At 38.0% G+C, this 5,114-nt stretch overlaps 1 pseudogene; it reads left to right on the top strand.

Moving 5' to 3' along the window:
* Positions 1 to 348: 348 nt before the first annotated feature.
* LOC124528623 (glyceraldehyde-3-phosphate dehydrogenase-like) lies at positions 349 to 3,942 on the top strand (annotated as a pseudogene).
* Positions 3,943 to 5,114: the final 1,172 nt, after the last annotated feature.

Below are 5,114 nucleotides of genomic sequence, written 5' to 3' on the forward strand. Positions count from 1 at the left end.
TCTGTTAATAAACCCGTATTTTCCTGGAGTTACATGACTAATCTAACAAGTAATAAATAAATGAAGTCTTGGCCCCTAAAGGGGTTTCTGAAAGTAGTTTTAGAATAAAACCTAAGTAAATTACCTATATTTAGTCTACAGAAGCTATTATAAGCAATTTTTGTCTGTTTAGTTTATGTTTTATTCTTATCAAATTTATGTAGCTATAATTCAGAGAGAAATACTGCATCTACCTAAACAGCAAAATTACACTACATGAAACAAGCTAGTCACAGAAGGGCAAATATTGCATGATTCTACTTCCATGAGGTATCTAAAAGAGGCAGACTCATAGAAGCAGAGAGTAGAATGGTGGTTGGCAGGGTTAGGGGAAGGGGGAAATGGGGAGTTGTTCATGGGCATAAAGTTTTCGTTATGCAAGACCAATATTTTTCTAGATCTGTGGTACAACATGGTGACTATAATTAACAATATCGTATTGTGCAGTTAAAAATTTTGTTAGGAGGATAGATCTCTTAAACGTTCTTACCACAAAACAAAACAAAAAACCAAAGGGGTGTGAAGAAACTTTTAAAGATGATTGATATATTTATTATCTTAATTGTGATGATGGTTTCATGGGTGCATGCCTATGCTCAAACTCACAAAATTTTGTATATTAAATATGTGTGGCATTTTGTGTATCAATTACACCTCAAATGGCTGTTAAAAATCAATCATTTACATGGCAATTCTAGAAATCAGATTCCTATTCCCCAGGTTTGTTATTTTTTTGTTTTGTTTTTGTTTTTGTTTTTTGTTTTCTTTGCTGTTGTTAATGTTGCTGTTCATTTAGTGATTTTCCTGGATTAATTATGTACAGTCTGCATTGTTTGTCATGTGTAGCCACTGAAATCTATGCTTTATTTCTTTAGTGGTCACCTAATGAACGGACTGAGATTTAATGCTTAGATCAAATAGGTCTCTCTTTCCTTGCTGAATGTTGTGGCTTAATTTCAATATTACTGGATCAGTTTACTCCTTTGCATTAGCTTTCACTTTCTGCTTGCAGAGTCTCAAGGTCAGGCCTAGCTGAGATATTAGGGCCCTTCCATCTCTTTTCTGGACATGTACATAGACCTGAACATGGGTTTTTAGATTTCTTATAAGATTTCTGGAATATGCCTTAGCTTTTCAAGCTCCTTACAAACATCTTAGTTTCCAAATTTTCCCTTTTAAGCATTTTGGTCAGCCTTTTGCTAACCCCAACAAGTAACACCACCTGAGACAGATGTGAAGTTAAACAATTGCTACTGGTTGTTTTGGACAAATACCCTGAGGATAGGGCCCCTCATTCAAAGGGAGAGTTTTGACTAAGACCAAATAAAGATAAATCCTGAGAATCGTGCTTTTTAGCAAGCTGCCAGACAGGTAAATTAGTGACAAATCTCTGGGAATGGGACTTTATGGGCACTCCTAACTCATTCTGCCTCAAACTGCTGGTTTTAACAGGTATTATATAGCAAGACAGGATTTTTAATAAAAAAAATCTTGGCTTTTTTTTTTCCAGAAAAAATAGTTTTGACATTTTTGTCAGTGTTCTTCTGGTTGCTTTAATGGAGAAGTGGATCTTCAGAGGTCTTACTCTGCCATTCTGAAAGTCAAATTTCTTCAAGTTCTAAAAGTATCACTGGTCCTTATTTGGCATTACCTTAAACCTATGAGTTAATATAACAATTTAAATTCGTAGCATTCTCATGGGGCGCCTGGGTGCCTCAGTCAGTTAAGTGTTCGACTTTGGCTGATGTCATGATCTCATGGTTTGTGAGTTCAAGCCCTGCATCAGGCTCTGTGCTGACAGCTCAGAGCCTGGAGCCTGCTTCTGATTCTGTGTCTCCTCTCTCTCTCTCTCTGCCCCTCCCCAATTCATGCACATGCAGGCACACGCTCTCTCTCTCTCAAAATGAATAAACATTAAAAAACTTAACTTCTTTGTGCGGGTCTGAAGAAAGGTTGTTGGTTTCTGTATTTTTCATATGGCTATATAATGAACCCTTTTAATAATTCTAATAGCTTTCAGTGTACTCTCTTGGGTGTCCAGGGGGATTCTGAATTTCCATATGTAATCTCATACTTAATATTTGTTCTGTATACAGATTTTCTCATTAATTAAATTCAGGATTGAAATGGATTTTGTTAAGGGTTATTATGATTTTTAAGCTGAAACATTTACCAATGATCACAATGACCATCCTCCCCTCATATTTGTGCTAAATATGAGTCCAAATTTTGTGGTGAGATCATAAAACATCTTGGTCGGTATGCTAGATAGTTCTAGTTTCGCTAGGTGGAATATGCTAAGCAAATAAGAGTATATGAAAGGTATTCTTTATATTTATCTATTTTTGCATTAGAGCTTCCATGAAACAGAGCTGAGTAGACAGAAAGGAAAGTGAGGCACTTGCCTTGGGCAAACTTTTAAAGGGTTACCAAAAAAAAATTCAGTAATTAAGGTAAATATTTAATACAATATTTAAGAAATAAAAAGTAATGTAAAAACATGATGAATAAAGCATCTAAATTTTTTTAAAAAGTGCAGACTTAGTGTTAAGCCTTATTGGAGACTGAGCTGAAAGGAAAAATCAATAACTGTCCCAATTACTTCATCCCAGGCCAACCTTTGAAATAATAGTAATTACACCAGTAAATCTTGTGTTGCATTTTATGTGATGTGAATTTTATTTGATGTGAATATTGTTGCCATCAATGACCCCTTCACTGACCTCAACTATAGGGTCTATGTGTTCCAGTATGATTCCACCCATGGCAAAGTCCACAGCACAGTCAAGGTTAAGAATGGAATGCCTGTCATAGATGGAAAGCATATCTCCACTTCCAGGAACGAGATCCTGCCTACATCAAATGGAGTAATGCTGGTGCTGAGTATGTTGTGGAGTCCACTGGAGTCTTCACCACCATGGAGAAGTCTGGACTCACTTAAAGCGTGAAGCCAAGAGGATCAACATCTCTGCCATGCCTGTTCATGCCATGGTTGTGATGGGTGTGAACCAGAAGTATGACAACTCTCTCAAGATCGTCAGCAATGCCTCCTGCACCACCAACTGCTTGACCCCTCTGACCAATGTCATCTATGACAACTTTGGCATCGTGGAGGGACTCATGACCACAGTCCATGCTATCACTGTCATCCAGAAGAGCATGGACAGGCCTTCTAAGAAATGGTGGCATGTTGCCCAAGAGGCTGCCCTGAACACTCTCCCTGCTTCTACTGGCACTACCAAGGCTGTAGGCAAGGTCACCTCTGAGTTGAATGGGAAGCTCATTGGCATAGCTTTTGGTGTCCCCATTCTCAATGTGTCAGTCATGGATCTGACCTGCTTCTTGGAGAAAGCTGCCAAATATGATAATATCAAGAAGGTGGTGAAGCAGGCATCAGAGGACCATACTCAAGGGCATCCTAGGCTACACTGAGGACCAGGTTGTTTCTTGCAACTATTTTTTTAAGAAAGAGGGAGACAGAGACAAAGAGAGAGAACACAAGAGCAGGAAAAGGGTTAGAGGGAGAGGGAGAGGGAGAGAGGGAGAGAGGGAGAGAGAGAGACAGAGAGAGATACAGAGAGAGAGAGAGAGAGAAAGAGAATACCAAGCAGGCTCCATGCTCAGTGCAGAGCCTGATGCAGAGCTCAATCCCACGACCCTGGGATCATGACCTGAGGTAAAATCAAGAGTTAAGCACTCAACTGACTGAGCCATACAGGCGCCTCAGTGTCTCCTACAACATTAACAGTAACACTCGCTCTTCCACCTTTGATGCTGGGGCCAGAATTGAGGATCATTGCCTTCAATGACCACTTTTTCAAACTCATTTTATGGTATGACAATAAATTTAGCTACAGCAACCAGGTGGTTGACCTCATGGTCTACACGGTGTCCAAGGAGTAAGAGTCCCCTGGACTACCACCACAGTGAAAGAGGAAGAGAGAGGTCCTTAACTGCTGGGGAATCCTTGCCCCAACTCATCCTCCAACACACTGAGAATCTCCCGAACTCTTCACAGTTTCTATCACATAACCCCTTAAGAAGGGGAGGCGTTTGGCGTACCTTGTTTTGTACCATAAAGTATACTGTATCCAGCCCCCCCAAAATAAATAAATAAGTAAGCAAAAATGGTCAATCCAAGGAAAGATGGTAGAAAAAACAAGAAAGGTCAGGTATATTATCAATAGACAAAACACATGCTCATAAGGACATATTTGTAAATCAGAAGACATTCATTTGACTCCATTCTTCCTAGTATCTAATGCAAGGGAGGATATAACTAGTTAAGAGGTCAAATATTCAAAAGGAAAAATCAGTTTCTCAGAAGTATAATTTATCTTGATTCAGGTAACATAAGGCATTTAATCTATAGTTTGTATTGATTATATAGAACACAACGTGATATGGTCAATATTATCTGTAGAGTAAAATACAAATTCCTGGGGTTATTGGTATCATCTTTCAATATAAACCAATTGTATCATAGCCAACTTTAGTTAAGAGCAAGTCTACAAAAATCCAGAGTCAAAAATAAAATCTTAAAGCATTTAAGGGTGTTCATGGATTTATCATGTATGTTTAACATTTAGGCAATCCCTTGTTAAGTTTATTTTTTGCTAAAAATTGGGTGGTAACACATTTAAGCAGAAAAGCAACATGATTTGATATCAGTTTTAATATTTATTTTTGCCTATTGTGTTGAGAATAGATTACAAGGCACCAGAAGCAAAACTATTGCTATAATATAGATAGGAGGAATGGTGGCATGGTCCAGGTTAGTGAGACTGGAAGTGGTAAAAAGTGATAACATTCTGAATTTTGAAGACATATCCAATAAGGTTTGCTTATTAAAGAATTGTGTTTGGGACTTTTACAGAAATAGATATATCAAAGATGGTTTCAAACATTTTGACCAAGAAATTTTAAGAATGGAGTTGCAATTAACAGAGGTGGTGGTTTGTGACGGAATTTCAAAAGCTCAGTTTTGGCCATTTTATGTTTGAGATGGCATTCAAATAGAGGCTTTAGTTGGCATTGGATATTGTAGCAGACTGAATAATGACCCCTCAAAAATG

Source organism: Lynx rufus, unplaced genomic scaffold (genome assembly GCF_022079265.1).
Source record: "Lynx rufus isolate CCGP_SWC_20201006 ecotype Redwood Valley unplaced genomic scaffold, mLynRuf1.p SCAF_6, whole genome shotgun sequence".
Lineage (NCBI taxonomy): Eukaryota > Metazoa > Chordata > Mammalia > Carnivora > Felidae > Lynx > Lynx rufus.